The sequence below is a fragment of the Ambystoma mexicanum genome, chromosome 10 (genome assembly GCF_040938575.1).
Source record: "Ambystoma mexicanum isolate Mex_15411 chromosome 10, UKY_AmexF1_1, whole genome shotgun sequence".
Lineage (NCBI taxonomy): Eukaryota > Metazoa > Chordata > Amphibia > Caudata > Ambystomatidae > Ambystoma > Ambystoma mexicanum.
In genome coordinates this window covers 1685620218-1685642456 of record NC_090932.1, presented here as the reverse complement: position 1 = coordinate 1685642456, position 22239 = coordinate 1685620218, and positions in this window count along the sequence as shown.

Below are 22239 nucleotides of genomic sequence, written 5' to 3'. Positions count from 1 at the left end.
ACAGTGAAAAAATCTCACTAGACAGGAAGACAATGCCCCAGGCATGGTTAACTCTTACCTCGGTGTTTGTACTTGCAAGTGCAACTCTCAACCAATATCAGGATGTTTAAGAATCAGATCGGGGTACGACTCACCTGATCAATCAATTCATCTCTCTGGATGCAATTCGCCCATATACAGGCGCAACCAAGAATCGCCTCGAGCAGCGTGTCTGGCTCAATCTGCCTCGATTCCAGGACCATCGCCTGATGCTTTCTGGCCGCTGCTCGTCGATCAGGGATCGGCTGTGTACAGATCTGCAGAGGAGTCTCTAATCACTTCTGCAGGGGAGCCCCGAACACCTTCCAATCCTGGTCCGACAGCTTTGTTGTCGACTCGTCTTTGCCTAAAACGTAAGCAATGGAGAATCACTGGAGGGTCCATATTTAGATGTCATATTTGTTAGACAATATATGGAATAAAGGCACCATAACCATATACTAAATGACACGCCAGTCGTGAGGTTAATTTTCCAAAAAAGTCTGGTTTATTCAGAGTATCTCAATCGGCCAATCAGGTCTCAACACCTCACGACGTGTGCTCACAAACACTGTGAGAGGAGAGAGAGTGAGCCGTCAATGAAGGAGTAATATATATACATAATACATCATCATTGTACATCATTATTCGGACCACCCATATACATGACGTGCAAGCTAGGGCTCTGAACAGTTAGGCATGTACCTTCATTCTGTCTAAACATTCGGTATTTCTAGCTGAGGTTTGAAGAGACAGCTTACTGTTTTGGGGAATGCGGGACATTGGCACAAGGAAGGATATCATGTTCTAGCAGGGAGACAGTCCAACAATGTTATCTGGCTGCTGCGCTCATGAGCTAAGGGTCAGACAGTTCTAAAGCAAAGAAATACCATCCTTCATGAAAGAGCACCACTAGTTGCATATAATGCTCAGTTAACTGCCTTCTACGACAGCGTTTGCAAGACAAGCTGGCACTTAGGCCTCTGATTAGCCACGGCTCTTGTACAGCTTCAAGGCTTTACCGAATAACAAAACAATGTATTTCTGCTGGGTTTCACATTCCAGTGTAAACGGGATTCAGAGTTCAAGCTATGGCCTTGCACCATGTGTGAGTCTAAAGCACAAAATATAGTTTTCAAAGCGTTACAGAAAAAAGAAAATGGCAGACAATTACAAAATGGATTCCCACTGACAACATTTAGGCTTCGTGGTTTGCGGTGTTCGTTGCATGATGAAATTTGCTTACGGCCAACATACGTAATGTGACATTCGGGCTGTGCAATTACATTACAGTTTAACAGTCCATGCTTGACATTACGGCTAAGATATTTGCAAGGATAATATTGGCTGAATTGCCAGAATGGTTAATGTCATGATGCCTACCCCCGGAGCACCAGGCCAGGGCCAGCACCCCCGGGAGCAGGCATCATGCCCCGGGTAAATGCCCATCGGCCCCCGTTGGCGCCAGGCTCATGTTGGACATCAGTCCTGGCGCCATAGGCACCAGGCTCATAAAGGAAGGTGTTTTGTGCACTTACCTGTTGCAGACCATGCTGCAAGATTCAGGCCTCCCTGAGACCTGAAAGGGACTATTTTTTCATTGGGACTATTTTGCCACTCGGGCGTGGCCAGGGAAGGATACTTACCTGGAACTACTTTGGGGGCTATTTAAGCCACGCCCAGACAGTAGCTCACGCTTCGCGTTGTTCTGCATCCAAGCAGCTGAACACTCACTGTGTCTGCTCCTGCATCTGGTCTCCAGCCACACCCGCCTCGATCCTGGAACACCTGTAAGGAAAGAAGAGAAGAGAAAGGTGAAAACCAAGAATTTTATCAAACTTCTTGCCTGCATCCGGAACCTTCACGCCAGCGTTCCTGAGAAAAGACTTTTATTTAAAATCACCGCGTTGCTCGCTGCAGCGCCGCGCTTCACTCACCTGTCCTCGGGAGTTCTTCTGGCTCCACCGGTCACCACATCTCTGCGCCTAGGGGAGAGAAGAAGAGACAAAAGGTGAGCAGAAGGAACATATGAGGAAAGCCTAATTTTCCGCCATAACACTTACCGGTCTTCTGTTGGTGGACCATTCCTCATTTCGGGTCGGCGCTGCTTCGTTGGTAGGTACCGCACCCTGGCCCCTACGGGGAAAGGACAAAAGACATTACTGGGGGAATATAAAGACATTAAGAGGGATCGCCCCCATCGCTAACTCACCTGAGTTTACCATCGGCAAGTCAATCCCTCAACGCATCGCCTTCATTCTGCACCTGAAATAAAGGACAGATCACAGGTTAGGAAGGCAACAGAAAAGGATGCTCTACACTTGAACTTTTGTAATCTTCATACTTACTGCGTTCCGCTCGGAAAAGTCAAGTGGATTTTGCCAGCGACATTCTGAAAACCAGTGAAGTAACTGGACAAACACGCGCCCCTGCACTAGAAGCAGGATGGAGAGTTCATCCTTTCAAACCATAAGGTGAGCTTCAACCGGGGATTTCGGAGGAAGTTAGAGAAGAATGAAGGGGGGAACGAGGGAGCAAGCACACTATTCTGCAGACTGTTAATCCCCTTTCTCATCGGCAGAACGATATTCCTACGGGCCAGACAAGCAAGATTTGAGGGTCCTGTTCAGTCGGTGTTCCAAGTTCTGCGCATCACGCTTGAAGAGGCCACAGCAACCCAGACTAGACCAGCGCCTCCGTGGGAGTCAGGTGAGCATTACAGTTAAATAAAAATTGTTATTCCGAGTCCGTATCAGACAAGTTTTCAGAATAATTCTTCGACTTCTCATATTCTGGCTTTGATATCAGCAGTTGAATATGCTCGGCTGAGATGTGAGACGGTGGTACATTGTGCATTTATTGACTTTAGTGCTGCTTTCGACACAGTGCTGAGGAACAGACTATGGCAGAAATTGGTGGCGCTGGATATCCCCCCTGGCTTCCTGAAGATGCTAATGCTGATACATAGAGACACTAGTGTTGGGGTTCGCCTTGATGGGATGGGAACATTATCCTCACCTATACCCACTAGCAGAGGTGTAAAGCAGAGCTGCATTGTTTCAGCCACGCTATTCAACTTATACTTAGCCGTTATAAATGGGGCATTTACCTATATTAACCATTGTCCTGTCAAAGCTGGCACTGAGCTTATCAGCTGGTTAGCGTATGCAGATGATCTCGTTTTGTTAGATCATACCCCCAGGGGCGTACAATAAATGATTGAGGCACTTGGGGTCTATGCATCGCTGAATGGGGTAAAAGTTAATAAAGTAAGATTATGACTTTTTCTACTAAAAAGATATCGAGATCATGTCCTGTCTGGTTTTTTCACGATGTGGAACTTGAATGAGTCAATACCTATTGCAGATTGATGATTTCTTAAAATGGAAAACGGATTGGTAGGAAACAAAGACTAAATGTATGGTAAGGGTGACCACAATGGGTACATTTGTAGGTAGGAATGGTGGTTTATCGGTTCAAACTGTCGCGCTATTTTAAAACTCAAAGACCCTTCCTGTTTTGAGTTATGGGAATGAAATGTGAGGCCATTCATATGATTCTGATTTAAATAAATTCGAGGATAAAATGCTGAGTCGACTATTTTGAATGCAACAAACTGAATTTGATATGATAGGGATCATGTCTACTTACATCTCTCGTACCTTTATGTGTTGGGTAAATCTAAAGGCACTTAACAACGGCACGATGATGGTGAAATACATCAAGGCACTCACGGGTCTTGAGCACTGTAACACATTAGGGACCGTGGGGAAGATATTATGCCTTTAAAATAAATGGCAGATTGGCTTGAACTGTGCTGTTACTCGTTCTTCCATTCAAGCGACTAAACGCTGCTTGAAATTCAAGTTTAACAAATATATTTTTGAAAACCACATTGTACAGTTCGTCACAAAGTCTAATAGCGGCCACTTTATTACATCATAATAATAATAATAATAATAATAATAATAATAATAATAATAATTTGGCATTTATATAGCGCTACGAACCCTCAGGTATCTGAGTGCTGCTTATTATTACCCACGGTGTGTGGTGCTCATCAAGATCGAATGACTAGGCCATTGTATTGTGTGGCATTTCCAAGTAGTTGTGTGATTAGGCAGTATCTTCTCTAAAATTTAAAATTTAAAATTAAAACAGCAAATAAAGTTCACGTCCATGTGCATCACGCACAGAGCAATACACAAACAAGGTTCAGAATTCCTAAGCTATAAACTACGCCTACATCAACCGACAAGAACACTGAGATCAAGCACCGGCATCCGCCTGGAACCAAAACCCTATAACAGAAGAAAACTCGGAGGATCCTCTTTCTCTCACCAGGCACTGAAAACCTGGAATGACCTACCTAAGAATATACGGAACACAACAAACCACCTAGCATTCAAGGAACTCCTCAAATCATGGCTCTTCACAGCGTAACATCAACAACGACGAACTAGAATGCCCACCCCATTAAAACAACAACGAAAATAACACCAACCTCGGCCACTCTTAAATGGACAAACACTGAACCAAAGAACCGACCACATGACAGACCATAAAATATCATTGGAATAGCCACAAAAGGAGGCCTCCAGAGACTGATCAGATACCCAGACAAAGCCCTAAATGATCCACCCCCTCCCCCCGGACGTACCATATCCGAACCGGCAGACGCATTTAGATAGAAAGTTTGAGGAGTCCGCCACACCAGCCCAGCACCCAAGGAGGAGAATAGACACCCAACCCACATTAATCAATCCATCGGCACTAGAACACCTACAGAGCGGGCTAGAATAGAACGGTGAGGAGCAATCATAACACTTACAAAGCGCGTCAGAACAGCACAGGGAGCACCCACACAAACCAAAACCCTGCCAGGCACAGCCCTTTGCCCACCCCGATGAAATGGGAAGTTTTTTTCCGAATGCCACACTCAGACAGATTTCTGAACTTCTGTTAACCTTCATACAACCGGCTAACAAATAAACTCTGCATTTCTGCAGACTTATCTCACTCAAAATCTCACACAACCATCTCTCGCGCAACAACCCGCACGCACTTCACAACACTGCAACAACACATAAGTAACACCAACAGCACACGAGGACTGACACTGATCCAATACTTGCACCAAAGCTCAGCACCTGGTGTATACCGAGTCGAAGCTGCAAACAGAATACCACTCCTCTCACTATCCTACTCCCGCTTCATCTACTAACCCATCCCACCTTCTCATTTGCAGATCTGCCAGAGCGCCTGGGGACCAACTCCGTTGGTGACGGTGCGCGGTACAAATACCTTTAACATTTAACAAAAATTCCACATTTGTGCAGTATTGGAGATAACGGGTGGAAAAATTGGAGTACCATGTAGTGAACGTAAATGTAGATTATGTGGCGAAAACGTAATGGAAATGCTAGAGCCCATTTTGCTAGTATGTGAAAGTTTAGGCTCACTAAGATCCAAATACAGCAACTCATTCAATAATCATGTTGATTGCTCTGATCTTACCCTGATATGCTCGCAATTTATAAAGGGAAATAACCCTAATTTGATATATATTTTATTGTAACATTTTATTGGAAGTGTAAAGAAATGTTATATCATCATCAATAAAGTTTATTCGGAAGAAGCATCATAAACTGATATAGAAAGAGCAATGCAGAAGGGTACAGCAATGGTTACACCAATAAAATAAGAATCCATATAAAAACATATTTTGTGCATTAAAAAAGATAAAAAGGCACAAAAAGATGCATGCACTATCTTATCTTACAATTAGTTGGTTCTGGCAATACCAGGCTTTTCTTAAAATTTCAGAGCAACCCCAGGCCACTGGGGTAGTTTCAGCACGCAACAGAAATAACAAAGCGGGTCTGACCTGAGTAAAGCCTGCAATTTTAAAAAAAGGGTACAATAGTCCTCTTTCTTATGCCTTGATAGGCCGGACACAACATTTCAAAGTGTAAGAGATCTTCCTCTGGCCAGTCACAGCCCGGGCAGACTATGAACTGTTCCATTCAAAACCAGTTTTTTCTTCTCGTCCTAGGCCATAAAGAATAAAAATGTGCTGTGGTCAGTGCCCAGCGATCTGAGGGCTTGTGGTTCTGCAGGAGATATGGCTGAATGCCCTCTAAACCGGAGATAATCATGTTTTCTATCAGACTCAATCCTCAACACAGAGGTTTCTCTATCAGATACAGTAATAGAATGCAATAATTGCTTATATGTGTTTAACGTAGATGGTAGCAGGAGAGCAGACGGACATTGCAAATCCTGAGCGTTTAGCTGAGGAATGCACTTGTAAATGTAAGACAAGCATGGTATTTTAGATCTTGCCATGCTAGTGGTCAGAGCTTTGATGATCATATGTGTTAAAGTGGTTTTTGTGTTAGACCACACAGCCAACCAATGTGACAGGGGAACCATTTGCCACTCATTACTACTGTGAGGGATTTCAAATTCAATCTGTATGTGGCAAAATTAGGTGCGGAGCTGGGTAGGCCAAGCAGTTTAAAAAAAAGTGTTTTCTATGGTTTCAATTGGGGTGACTTTCTCCATGCCCCACAGTGCTGCCCCATAATTCGTAGCTGCCTTCGTTTGGGCTCTATATACCTCCAGAGTCAGCTTAATCGGTGGCCCTGAACACATTCTGGAAACGAGACAAGCCCCCAAGAGCTTGCTTCATTTTCAAACACTGCTTCTCTATTTGGGAAGAACCCCTGCCAGTTTTTGCTGAAGATGACTCCAAGTTAATCAAACCTATCTGCCCTGTGAATTAATTCCCCACAACTCCACATTTTTCATAATTTTAACAGTCTGCCACCTCCACTTGAACAAGCCATCACTGCAGATGTTTTGGAGTTTATTATTAGCTTAAGATTTGACATAAAAAGAGTATAGGCATCTATTAAATGTTGCAGTGCTATAGGGCTGCAGGCAATCAAAACCATGTCATCCGCATAGGCTGGAAGCGGGAATCCGCCCAACCTGAGAAAATCACCATTAGTTTCCACCAGTGCCCAGTAGAGACCATTAACATAGAGAGCAAATAACACTGGGGCTACCACACATCCCTGACACACTCCCAAAGTGTGTATATTGGCCTTGTTCACCAAATCTCACACAGACAGAGGTATTTTTGTGAATAAGCTGCAACACTTTTACCAATTCCTCCGGACAGTCCATGGACCTGAGCACACTCCACAACAACGTTCTATCTACTTTATCAAATGCTGTGCTCAGATCCATGAACGACAGATAGAGTGGTGCACCCGTAACAAAAATGGAGCACGCTCACTCCAGGTACAAATTAAGGGCTTGATCTCGTGTCCCCAAACCTGGCCGGGAGCTGTACTGGGAGTTTGCAAGGGCCTCGCTGTCAGAGATCCACTGTTCCAAGTGTTCCAGGACTGCCCGACCGAAGATCTTGAAAGAGGTATCTAGTAGAGAAATTGGCCGGTAGGATAATGGGTTACCCAAATCACACTTTTTAAAAAATGGGGTAAATTATTGCTTGGCGCCATGAGTGTGGATATTTACCAAATTCAAGATAGGTGTTGAAACATTTGGTTAGTATGTGGGCCCACAGATCTATTTTCTCCCTGAATAAGTCTGCTGGGATTGCGTACGGGCCTGGCGCTCGATTTTGCAGTTGTCGATTCACTGCCATTTGGACTTCATTCACAGTAAAACGAAGTGTGGTACCACACACCACGTCATATTTAATGGAGGCCTCTGCTTTATATAGACAGCAGAAGTGGTGAGACCAAGCCTTCGCACTTACATTGTTCTCTCTATATGTTCTACCTCTTTTATAGACCGGGCCATCCCCACACATTCCCAGAATATTTTGGTATCCCCTGCCGCAAGAGCCTGGAGAAGTTCTTCCCATGCCTGGTCTTCAAGCAACCTTTTCCTGTTAGCCAGTGCAGTTTTGTACTGTGTTCGTGCCCTAATTATCTATCCTCTGGTACTGGCCCTTGCACGCAATAGCCCCTTCAGATTATTCTGAGCTACACAGCAGGAGTCTTCAAACCAGCTTTGGTTATTATGTCTCCCTATTTTGAAATCCTGCTGGAAGAAATCTGTAAGGGATTTTCAGATTTTTTGTGAGGGCAACATAATTTTACTTGGTTCCTTATCCTGAGAGAGGATAGCAGCAATTTACTCCCTGTTTATTTGAACAGCCTTAATCTGAGTGGCCTCTAGGTCTAGTTTAATCCATTTCACTCTGCGCTTGCAGAGAGGGTTAACTTCACAGTAGTCCAGGTGCGGAAGGATAACATATGGCATCTCAGAATGACCCACCCTCATTACCAACCCCAAAGGGTAATGATCACTGTACGATTTATCTAGCACTTGGAATTCCACAATTAAAGGCCAGTTTTTTACATGAATACAAAAATAATCTATAAAGGAAGTAACTTGGGTACATTCAAATGTGTGCTTCCCAGTTCGATCCAAGCCCACACGACCATATAAGCACCAAATACCTCAGTCCAACAACCAGGTATTAAACTGAAGGCCCTTGGCACACATTCTCTCGTCTAACAGTTGGGGCAGTGCAATCCCATTAGCAAAATCTTTGCCCAAGTCCACCAAATCACTAGTAGTCCCCCTACTCAGTTTGGCATTTAAATCCACATCGAATATCAAAATCGAGTTTTGATTCTCGGGAGATATGGGGCCTCATTCCGAGTATGGCGGTAAGGGATACCGGTCACCGTTAACGAGACCGGTGCTGGTAATCCCTTACCGCCACATTCCGAGTTCCCTTTGTGCCCTCGTCCTTAATGCCTGCTTTTAGCAGGCGTTAGGGACGAGGGCGCAAAGGGGCTTTTTAGCCAATAACGGTGACCGTAAAGTACGGTCACCGTTATTTGCAACTTCCCCATTCCCATTGAGTCCTATGGGGGCTCATTTGTGAATGGGGAAGAGCCCTGGGGAATGGGAAATTACCGCCCTGGTCAACTCGGAATAGGGCGGTAATTTCCCATTCCACCAGGGCGGTGCCGGTACGGGTCCGGTGCCAACCAAGGAGCTACTACCGCCATTGGTTAGCGCCGGACTCGGAATTAGGCCCTATATGTTCAGGTATTCATTATGCTGTATTGTTTTTTTTTTGTTTTTTCTTTATTTCTATTGTTATATGTTGTATATACAAAGATTAATTGCTATAAGTATATTAAACTAAATAAATAATGATCCCACTATTTAAAAAAAAAAGTAAGTGAATTGTTATTAGAGTAAGATGGCCATTTTTCAATTCTATGAATAGAGCAAATAGAATTCTACCACAACGTATATGAACGTGTGTCTACATTTTTCTTATTTGTTGAATTAAGATGAAAACCGATACAAATAAAGAGACTAAATACATTTGGGGAATATATCAGGATTGATGATGGTACCAATCATTAGATTATAAGGAGTAAGTGGTTCATTAAACTTAAAAATGGTTTGCAATCAAATCCATACGTTCTTCGAAACTGTCATCACGAATTTACACTCATAAATGAAATGCAAAAAATCAGCATTGGGAGTTTGGCAAGACCAACATAGAATGGGAGGTGTAATATATAATTTAGAAATGTTTACAGGAGTTAAGTAAGCACGATGTAGGATACACTCATTCCACTGGGCTACATTGGCTGGCACTAAAGCAGTGTGTGATTGTTTGCACATTTTTGTCCAAACATCTGGGGGTTAAGTGCCTATCCCAGTCATCTTTACAATTTTTAATAGTATTAGTATTACATACATTTCTATCCTCTGTTTCATTTAAATAACACACAATGTAGTGGCTTAAGTAAAATGATCACTCATTGTTAAAGTTATACATTTGGGAGATGGTTTTTTGTGACACAATGGGTAAAGCCTTAGTTACGGATCTAATAAGGGTTTGGCAAAAGGCATAATCGGAAAGGAGAAGATTGAACTTTAAACACAATAAGGGAAAAGGAATGGCATTATAATGGTTAAAAGTCATGTTTGATTTGGTATGTAGGAATATGTAGGGAAAGATAATGCATTAGTTTCATGGGGGCAGTAAATTGGACTTTTAATGGAGTCAGTGAAATGAATGCAAAGAAACCAAAATGTAAATGCACTGAGTATGAGTAAAAATGTTCCATGTTATAGTGAATTCGCCATCTGTATAGTTTGCATTGAATAATCTAACCCAGAGTAATCAACTAACAATTTCCTATTAAAGAACATTTCCTCAGTAATTAATTAATGTACCCTTTAACATTGCAGTGCAAGGTGATTCAGATGGCAGATTCTGTTTGTTTTTCAGTGGAAATTTAAACATGCAAGAAAATGCATTGGCTGTCTTGTTCATTTTGAAAGCACTATTGTGCCTTGTAGGAAGCAGGTTGATACAAATGCGCTCGAGGATGGGGTTTGGAGAGAGAAATGCCATGATTCTAGAAAGGAGCTGGTGTGACAGGAGATCAGGAAAAGAGACCCATTGTCACAAAAAGAATACATTGTGCTACAATTATTTTACCGTCATTTGAACACAAGTCTAAATACCACCCAAATTATGTAATAGCCCTCAGACAAAACCCATAGCAGGTATATACCATTTGAATACCACCTTTGATAAATGGTGCAATTACATTTTAACGGGATGTGTTCCTTAAGCCAAAGCAATATACTGTTAGTATCAGCCACATCAAATGCAATATCTAGAAGATTTTTCCAGATCATTTTGAAGAAAATGGCAGAGGGATAATGAGGAAATCAGATGTGTTTCTATCTTAAACCAGGTGGTGGCATTATTGAGGCGATTCTCTTTACAAAAGAAAATAATCATCTGGCATAAGATTAAGGAGGTACGATACGTTTTGAAGTCCAGAAACTTAATACCTGCAGCATGTTTAGAAGGTTTGAGTTTCTTTAACGCAATTCTTGGTGTTGTGTGAAAATACACTATATAGTTTATTAAAGAACTGAAGGGAAAGGAAACTAAGATCATAGAAATCATATGTAGCACAATACGACTGAGAGTCATTTTGATGGAGTCGCGATGATCCCACCACGTTTAAAATAAGGGTGACCATCTCGTAAGGAAGTCCTTCATTTAATTATGAAATTGGGTTGTATTCAGATTAATTGTATATATATATCCTTTGATATGTGAATGACAAGGTATTTATTTGATGAGGGACACCAAGTGATCCGAAAAGGGGTGGGGGGATTAGAAAGAGAGAAGACAATGGTAAGGGGTAACATTTCAGACTTGTTTTAATTTAGACTATAACCAGAAACAAGAGAAAAATAATGTATTCTAGTAATTTAGTGAGGGATAGCTATATAAGGATTACCTAACTAAAGTAAAATGTCATCAGCATACATTATTCCCTTAGGAACATTATCATGAGTACTAATATTTTGCAGAAGTGGTTTTAGAGCTAAAATAAACAATATGGGAGCTAGAGGGCACCCTTGTTGAGTACCTCTTGAAAAAGCAACACATTATGAGAGTCTAACATTAATAAGAATATGTGTAGAGGGTGTGGAATAGAGGATATTTGTACATCTAATACAGGTAGGACTAAATCCAAGCCAATCCAATGATTTAAGCATAAATGACCATGATTAAAGATCAAAGCCTTCACAGCGTCAGGAATATGGAGAATTTTGGGATCAATTGATTTTTGGACGTGGAAAGTTTATTGATTAAGTTTCTTGTAGTATAAGAGGAGTTGAGACCTTTTTTTAAGCCCTGTCTGGTCTATATGTATAAAACAGGGTAGAAATGTATCTAATCTGATGGCTAAGAATTGGGGAGTCTGAATTAAAAAGTGAGATATGACAATAATTTGTAACTAATGAAGAGTCTTTCTCAGGTTTAGGGAATATATTTAACAAAGCTTCCCCAATGTTGCAAAAGCTCTCACCTTGAGTAAAGAAGTGTTCATATAATTCAAGCAGTTTAGGGGAAATGGATTCTGAAAACGGTTTAAAGAAATCATTTGAGAATCCATCATGACCAGGGGCTTTCCCTGATTTGAGGTCAGTGATGGCTTTTTTAACCCCTTGTGAACTGATGGGTTAATCTAAGCGGGTTAAATTAAATGGTTGTGAAGGTATTTTAGTATGCTTAGCCCAAAATATATCTATTTCACATTCATGTATGCCAGAATCAGTTTTGTAAAGTTCAGAATAGAAATCAAAGAAGGCTTTGTGAATCTCAATTGTGTTTTTGACTCTATTGCCAGCAGAGTTTGTAATAGATGTAATAATGGATGCTTCTTTTTTATGTAGGTGTGTGGTAGTCTGCCTGCCATAATATTTAGCTTCAACCTGGAGTAAAGAGTTCCAAGCCTTTTCCATTCATAATTTATTCAATGGGCCTCATTACGACCCAGGCGGTAAGGGGTTAACGGCGCCGTAAAAGGTGTCGGCGCCGTTAAACCCTTACCGCCTAATTACGAGGTCCCTTTGAGGGTCCCGACCTTAACGGCTGGTTTTACCAGCCATTAAGTAAGGAACCCGCAAAGGGACTTTTGAGGTAATTACGGTACCGCAATTTGCGGTACCGTAATTACCGCCTTCCCCATTCCCATTGAGCCCTATGGGGGCAAAAATCGGAATGGGGAAGGGCCAATGGTGAATGGGGGAATTACCGCCCCACCAACCTTGGAATGGGGCGGTAATTCCGCCATTCAGCATGGCGGAGTTGGTAAAATACCGGTGTCAACCATGGCGCTAATAGCACCATGGTTAACGCCAGGGTCGTAATGAGGCCCAATGTGTTTAGCTGTTACATCTGTTAAAGTATCATCAGAGGGGAGGTTATGATAAATTGTTTCAAGCGATTTAATAGCCATATGAAGATCATTAGAGTTTTTTTCAGCGTGTTGTTTCTTAAATGCTGCATGATGTATGATAAAACCCCTAAGAGGGCCTTTGAAAGCGTCCCGATTATTGTGCAGTGAAGTATCTTCTGGATGTTTATCATTAAAGAATTCCACAATAACGTTATTAGATTTTCCATAAACATGTTATCATTCATAATAAATGGGTTAAATCTCCATCTAGAAAGATTACTGTGTTGGGGTTCCAATTCAAGGGTAAGGACTGGAGCATGGCCCAAAATGATTAGGGGTCCTATTTCTGAATTCTGAATAGCAGAGACTAATAAAGAACAACCACAAATATAACCAATCCTCGAGAAAGATTTGTTGAAGTGGAGAGAAGAACATCAGTTATTTCAGGTCGAGGAGGCAAAAACACCAAGAGTCAGAAAACGTTTAAGTCATCTTCGAAGTTCAAGAAACTAGTGGGTTTTGGATTGAACACATTTGTCATTGGATTTACAATATGTTACAAAATCACAAATCTGATTACAATCTCCACAAATGATTAAACAATCTGAATTTTTCTCAATTAATTTTTGTTTAAGATTATTCCAGAAGCAAGCATTATAAGCCTTGGGTCCATAAATATTTACAATCGTAGCAGATACAGAATCCAGCGGCCATCAGTATCCTGATCTTCAGTAATTAATTTGAATTTTGTTTTCCTATTTATAAGAATTGTGATTTCACCTTTTTTTTCTCTGAGGCATTAGAGAAAAAGACATATCCAAGAAAAGCTTCTTAAGTTTGTTATTTTCACTTTCACTTTTGTTATTTGTTATCTAGACTTTCAGAGTCTAGATGGGTTTCTTGGATGCAGGCAATGTCCATCTTAAACTTATATAATTGAGATAAAGTCATTTGACGCTTGGCAGGATGATTGAGGGCCTTAACATCCCATGTTACATCTTTGACACTCATAAAGTGATAGAAGGCAAATAGTCAAAAATCTGAGGATTAGAAGGCACATAAAGAAATTATTATAACCTTGTGATATAGAGAAAAGGGTCCACTAACCTTTGAGAGGAGCAGTCCTTGATGACAGGAGAAACCCCCTGGGAGCCTTGCCTGCCTCCACCTGATAGAAAACAGCATATCAGAGAAAGACAAACCCCCCAGAGAAACCCTCTGGGGAATAAAACCCTGTGCTGGATTGAGATTTATGGTTTGTGGCGGAGATGACCCGATGATCCGATTATTCACTTGCTGGATTTTCTCTGGCAGTATCGGCAGCACGAAGCCTAATAGTGAGAATGACACAGGTAAGTTTCAGAGTGTATGAATGCAGAGAGAAGGAAACAACTATAAAGAGCAACACCTGTAGCAGTGTGAACATGTGAACGACTGGAGGCTGATTGGTAGAGATTCTGCAGTATTTCCATGAACTCATGGCCATCCTACTAAGAGTATCAGAGAAGAAAGAATAAATATTGGGATCTGAACGAAGAAGAGAATACCTACTAGAAGGTCACCTACTTGATAGATTAGGTCTGTCGAGATTGAAGATTTGTCAGTCTGTACAAATATGCACAGAGCCGAGAATAACCCGATCCAAAGTAAAGGAATCCTCTGGTAAGCTATAATTGTGATGTACAAAGATTACTGCCCGTTAGAACTTGCGTGAGCTGTAATAACTAGCACCGATAAATCCCTACCGTAGATACTGGCTCCTGAAAGTGTAGGAAGGTACACCCGCAATGAAGGGCTGGTCCGAACGGTCTGAAGCGGTTCACAGCTCCGGGTAAAAGTGAACAGAGGCAGGATCCGGAAAGTAATGGGATCAAAGGAATACAAAGAATGTTAGCATAGAGTTTAGCAGAAACAGGAAATTAGTTCCCCTAGAAAGCACACTTACGAAGCATCTGTGAACTGAGTAGCGACACACAGGAACCCGGGAATAGCTTGCCTATATTCAGTCACATGACTGCACTGCAACGTAGACTCTGGACAGGCTAGACCGGGCAGAACAGTAGAGCAGAAGCCATTACAGAATGAGATGAAGCAAATGCATACTGGCGCCTGCTACAGTGCCACCATGACCATCGCCCATAACGAGTTGTGACAGAAATAGTGGGAGAGTTACAATATTTGCACCATGAATTCCAAAATGTGTACAGTATGCTAAGCGTCCATAACATATTGTAAACACATATGATCTTATAAACAATTACGGGGATAACAGAAGGAAGGGCCAACATATACAATAAGAAGATGTAGAGAACTGTGAGTTTACCATTGAACAGAATAGGAAATAAATATAAGTTAATAAAATAAATATGCGAGTAATATTTAAAGGCTGTATAAAGATAAGAAAAGCTAGTAAGATGAGATGAAGGAAAAAGATAAAGAAGTGTTAGGATTTCTTGGGGTTACCAGAAGAAGGACAGCGAGTAGCCACACAGGAGATCAACCAAACCTTGACAAATAGAGGATCAAGCTGTAGTAGGACCATGAGAATCATTGTTAATACTTAGATGACACGAAAACATGAGTAATTAGGAATTTATAACTAGGGGAGATTTAATTGAAAAAGAAATGGAGGAACAGAGATTTCACGGACGTGAACAAGAAGGTTCTTGTTTCTGCTATAAAGAGGCTAACGTTGAGTTTACTGTTTTGCTCTGGGATCTCGATGTATCTCTTGGTCTGTTTTTGGAATCTGATGAGTTGGCAGAAGCCAAAGTTTCACTTCTGTTCGAAGATGTCATGAATTTAGATGTTTAGATATAGCATGAATAAAATATTAATCATCTTGACCAGATCCAGAAGATGGGATGAAATAGTTGGCAGAGGCTATTTCCATGGGTGTGGATTCAAGATATTGTATGGAGGCGTGCAGTTCGTCATACTCCAGAAATTCTTTGATGGGTCCACCAGGAATGTCGATAATCATTTTGACAAGTACAAACACGCCATCTTATTCCAAGGTTCTTCAAGGCTGGTCTCATCTCAAGGAACCTCTTCTTTGTACCCTGCATAACTTTGGAAAAGTCTCGGTGATATGTATATTTTATGCCCAGAAAAGATTACTGGCATACACGTTTTAGTGGTCACTAATACTAGATGTGCTTTTGGGTGACATAGGAAGCAAGCAATAAATGGTCTAGGAATTGAGTTGTTGGTGCTAAATCGCGGTTTTATTCTATGAGCTCTTTGAAGTTTAAGTGGAGGTGAGAAGGTAGGCGTATATGTAACGCTTCTGGGACAGCTTTGGAATAGGGCGGTCACTCTGGTTTCAGTGAATCATCATAATGCAGGGCAAAGTGATTTCCTGTTCTCCTTATGCCATAAGCTGGAGGAAAATCCAAAGAAGACCCTACGACAGGTGGTTATGTGAATTTGCTTGTGTCAGAGAACCTTGATTAAATAGGTGGAAGCAGTAATTGAGCTAGCCCAACACTGCTAAAGAAATTAACTTCCTTAGGACTGATGGATGTGTAGAGATGCAGACGTATACATCTGCAGGAGATCCTACCCCCCACCACTCCACCTCCCTTGTATTGGAGCCATGAGACGGTGCCCTGTCTAACACCAGTTATTGTACCAATACTGCAGCGAGCATATGGAAGATGGCATCTATTAAAACAACCATATCAAATGTACATTCGAGTTGATGGCAAACTGCAGGAAAAACTTGAACTGATAATGTCATAAGAAAGTGGGCACAAAGTCTTGAAATACTGAATGAAGACAAGGTATGTGTCTTAAAGGAGAATTAAAGGAGAATTGACGAAGACGAAGATTACATGTTAGAAAGTGCTGCGGGAATCAGAAGTTTAATGAATGTACATACGGTGAAATGCAAGACAGATCAAGTCATCGTATAGGCTTGCTACTAGTAGTGAAAGGAATGCAGGCAGAGCCACCATTGTACAGAAACGACATGGGTATCATGAAATAAATAAGACAAAGAATCATGAAGAGGGAATGGAAGGCTGTTTCGCAAAAGGATAGCAGGTTCTTGTAGATGCGTTGCAAGGCTTTCTGGCCTGAAATCAAGAACTGAGAAGCTGAGGTCAGCTCTCTAACTGAAGAGGAACGTGTGTGCAGAGGATGAATCCTCTCACGTTAAGGTGCAAGAAAGAACGCAAAGGATGCCAAGTCTTCATTCATTTAAACATTCAAAAGCTTGCAGAATTGTGGTCTCTTGTCATGTGAGTTGAGGATGAAAATAGGGCTTGAACTTAGAGTTCCAGGCACGATAGCGAGTGCCCTCACTCCGGTTGCATTCTGAGGACAAGAATACTCTGCAAGGCCAAGTACAAAGAGAATTGGATGGCAGAAGGCATGAGCGATGAGAGATGTTGGGGTAATTGGGTGGTAGGGCAGCTTCATGTCCTATCTAATTGCACCTGGGTCTTGGCTTAAGTGCTGCTAATTGAATCAAATATTCCAGACATGGCGCAAGCGTGGCAAACCAATTGTAGTAGTCCATATAACGAAGGAACTTCTAAACATTGAGTAACAGATTTTTCTTAAATGACACGTATGAAGAGGTAGTCATGAGTTGTCCACTTGACATCGGACAGCCAATAACAAACCTATGCCCTATATGATTGCATATTTAGATTTGTCCCTTAACCAATAAGAACCCTCGATAGGTTCTTCTCTATTGCCAGGTAGCATGATGTCATTCTGACGCAAAATGGAGTGTATATTTGTATTTACTGTGGAAATCGCTGAGAAAATTAGTGTACGTCTGGTGATGTTCGTTGTAACCTACCTGTTTTAGATAATTGCTAATACAACAGCAATTTACCATCTTCTGGACTTTGTTATTTGGACTCAGAACTATTCTGGTGTAATCCCACCCAGTAACAAATTCACGTCTCAAGGACCATAAGCTCAGATGCCTTCTGCTTTATAGAGCATAATGGCAGAGAATGTACTATTTTATGCACCCGTATTGATTACATTGTATTTAGCAATTTATTACCCCTTCATGAACTCCTGGCTGAAACTGCACTGGTTACCTGGACACCCTCTGACCTCGGACCCAGGTCCCCTCCGCTGCCAGTTGCACACCTGCACTGCCTCTCTTGCGACCGCCGCACTTGGGACTGTTTTCTGTATCCCTACAGTCTCCCACCAGCACTTGACACCTGATGTCTGCACTTACTCTTGCACTTGCCACCAGCTGGCCCTACTTCTCTTATTGTTTTATTTATTCTATTAATCCCAAGAACTGCACTGTCCCCACCCCTGTCCCACTCCGCACTTTTCCTCTTCCTGCTTCCCCTGCACTTGTGCGATCTGAATGACTCTCGGTCTAGTAGGATCACTGTCTCTGTCTTCCCTCTGTTTCCCCCCCCTTGCCACGGTGTGCCTTGAAACACTTGTGTATAGGAGCGTTATAAATGCCATATCATATCATATCATATCATATCATACTTACTCCAGGGCTGGGAGGATAGGTCATGGGAAACAAGACAGTGCTGAGCACCACAGGTTTGGTACCCCGTCACGTGCTTAGAGTCCAGAGTGTGGCCTGATGAGGTTCACTGTCTGAAACTTCCTCTGGTGACCACGAGCCAGGCAACTCAGTGAGCCTGGTGCCTAGCAAAACCAGTTAGAGAAAAATGCATTTCCCACATTGCCCTTAAGGGACTGAAACAAAAACCCAGACAGGATCCTGGAAACAGAATGAGGGAGCGGGGGGAGGTACAGCCGGGCAAAATAACCCAGTCAGGTCATTACGGTCAGGGAAGACATCAGGAAGCCTGTCTCAGGGCCCAAACACTGATATTGTACAGGCAATCCATCTTCAGTTGAACCACATCTCCCACAAAGCCCTTCTCTCTTAACCAAAAAACCAGGAATGGATCATAGAAATTAAATTATCCCTTCAGAGACAGCGCAACCATAGAAAAATCCTTCAAAGACAGGAAGAAGCTAAGGGAAACCTGAACTCCGCTAATGCGCTTGCTGTCCCAACAGCAGTGCAGCAGGACCCCCTCCAAACAAGCAGCCTCCCCAGCCTCTCCTTGCACACTGTAATACAAAATGGCCCCAGGGGCTCTTATAGATGTAGTCACTCCCCTTCAGTCTTATTCTGACCATCAGGACGTGAGAGAGGGTAATCAATCCCAACCCCCAAACTCTTTAAGCTCACAGCACCAGACCATCAGCCCTAGTTACAACCAGGGGGAGTCAACATGTTGCTATGTTAGCCAGGCAGCTGAGGGCAGTGTCGTGGCTGACAGGAGCAGGCTGGAGAGGGAACACTGCAGGAAAGGAGAAGGGTGCAGAGACGTTTGAGAAGACTAGAGACAGGAGAGCGTGACAGAGGAGAGGTGGCAGCAGGAGAAAAGAGAGGATCTCTACAGAAGGCAAGAAAGTGGTCAGAGTGAAAGGCGATATAAAGGAGAGGAAGAGGGAGGAAATAAAACCAGAAGTGGAGTGGCAGGTGTGAGTAGGAACAAGGGTAAGGAGGGAGGAAGTAAATCCAGGCGTGGGGTATAATAGGAACCAGGGGAAAGGGCGGAAGAAAAGCCAGGAGTGGAGGAGTGGAAGGAGAGTAGAGCAGAGTGAAGGAGGATGAGCATAAAACCTGGAGTGGAGTGGAAGGAAGGAGTAATATTAGAAGGCTGCTGGGTGGAATTAAGACCCGAGTGGAGTGGGAGGAAGGAGTAATATTAGAAGGCTGCTGGGTGGAATTAAGACCCGAGTGGAGTGGGAGGAAGGAGTAATATTAGAAGGCTGCTGGGTGGAATTAAGACCCGAGTGGAGTGGGAGGAAGGAGTAATATTAGAAGGCTGCTGGGTGGAATTAAGACCCGAGTGGAGTGGGAGGAAGGAGTAATATTAGAAGGCTGCTGGGTGGAATTAAGACCCGAGTGGAGTGGGAAGAAGGAGTAATATTAGAAGGCTGCTGGGTGGAATTAAGACCCGAGTGGAGTGGGAGGTGGTGCTAGCAAATAAGGAAGAGAAGGTGTTTGGACTAAGCAGAGGAAGGCTTTAAGATTAAGAGAACAGGAAGAGACGGTGGTAGTAAGGAGTGACAGATCAGGTGCAGGATGGTCGAGGCAGGAGGGAGGAGGCTGAGGATGATACATCTCCAGACAAGGAGAGGGAGGTCAAGGGGTCAGGAGTTGACAAGGAATGGAAGAGAAAAAAGAAAGCAGGAGGAAAAAAAAAGAGATCAGGACTTTATTGATATGAAATTACTTTATTCTGACAGCATGCCATAAAAATACATACAAACAGCAATAAAACAAACAACGAAAGCCGTAGTATAGTCTTAAAATCCCAACTTCTGTAGGCTGCCCAGATAAGGTGGCTTCCTGTTTTGCGAAGTATCGATTATCAGCTGGGTGTTATCGTAACATCCGGTTCCCTTGAGTTAAGATGATTAGGAATACAATAGCAATTTCTTGATAAAGTGCAACTGCTTCAACTAATGAAAGAACCATGACTGAAGCCAATAACAGCGTAACAGGATAGGAGTTTCCCCTAACAGCATAATGCCTTTTGGCCACAGTCTGCAAACTAAAAAGGCATCTCACTGGAATCCCAGTGCAGCCCTGCCTCTTGGAAGCAGCGCGCATTATAAGTTATGTATCTCACATCCAGATGCAGTGTCGGGGGGCTTTATTCCAACCAGAAATGGGCAACCATACGGGTTCTTCACACACCAAGGGCCCGATCATGGTATTGTGTGTGCAGTGCAAAGTCACTGTGCACTAGAAACAAACACCCTGATTCACAGAGTGGTGCAAGGTGTATTTTTGCAGTGCAAAGTGACTTTGCACCAGTGCAACGTCAGTGCAAAGTCAATTTGCACTGCATAAATACACTTTGCACTGCTCTGTGAATCAGGGTGCTTGTTGACGGTGCAAAGTCACTATGCACCTCCCTACAAATTCCTCGAATGAGGCCCTCAATCGTTTATTCCATGCATGGGTCAACAACTGGGCCGCGTTCAAAATTATTTCCCAATCGTTTGTGGATTTAGATGTTCCTAGTGCATCTTGGGAACTTCTTATTCTTTCAGATTTGAAATGGGGTTTCAACCTTAAAGCTTTGTAGAGTGGGCAGAGCAGGAGACGAGCAAACGCTGCGCTTGCGTGGTACAGAAGTAACATTTTACGGATGTGTTCGGACCCCGCCTAGCTGTGAATCCTCACCCGGGCCGGATCCCCGAGCGTCATTTAATGAAGAGTGCCCTACCCTTTGCATTGGTTACATGTCTTTGTAACACATCATTTTATGACTAATGCACATATAACGAAAATTATATAACGACAAAACATAACACATTTTCTTTTTGGGGGGGTTCCCTCAAACCCCTGTTTCCCACCCCTAAAAATCCACCCCAGATGTTTCCCCACATGATTTAACCCTTTACCCAACCCCCAAATACATTTTTGTTATGTTTTTCGTTATATCATTTTCGTCATATATTCGTTCTATATAACATTTTCATTATAAAGACTGTGCCCTTTGCATTCAATCTGCCGAGGTAATTATCCTATGCAACAAAAGGGTATCCTACCACAAGGTAAGATCATGACAATGCTTTATTCATGGTATGTCACTCAAAATTCAAGAAAAGATCTCATAGCTTTCAGAGGTTGCCTATAAGTCCCCATTCTAAGCATTAGCTAGGGGGATTCAGGGCTAGGGGGATTCAGGATCAAGCAACACAAGTATCTACAGACGTCTATTTGCTTGTAAATGCAGCTTTATTAAAATTGCTGACAATTCAGTGAATAATCCATTTACCTTTGTTATTTTCAATACATTGGGCCTCATTCCGAGTATGGTGGTAGTCATGGCGTTGTTTGCGCCATGACTACCTCCCATACCGGTACCGACTCCGACTTGGTTCAATGGGGACTTACCAGTGTAGTCCGACCTTTGCGGGACCGGTAAATCCCCATTGAAAAAGCCATTCCCCATTCCCGTTTCAGCCCCCATAGGGCTCAATGGGAATGGGGAAGGCGCTAATAACGGTACCGCAAATTGCGGTACCGTTATTAGCTCTGAGGTCCCTTAACGAGTCAGTCTATAACGCCTGGTCAGACCAGGTGTTAAAGGAGGGACCCACTAAGGGACCTCGTAGTAAGGTGGTAAGGGATTACCGGCACCGGTTTCCTTACCGGTGCCCGGTATCCCTTACCGCCCTACTCGGAATGAGGCCCATTGTATCTTAAAGAAAATGGAGTAGAACACAATGCGCATAAACACAAACATTTTGTGTACAGATATTCAAATAGATTTACATGTATACAGTGAAAGCTAACAACAAGAGCTAAAACCCATTGAATCAAAAATAGGGAGGTCAGAAAAGATCTAAAGCATATTTAGCACGTCTACATAGATAAAATAGGCACCCCTACTTG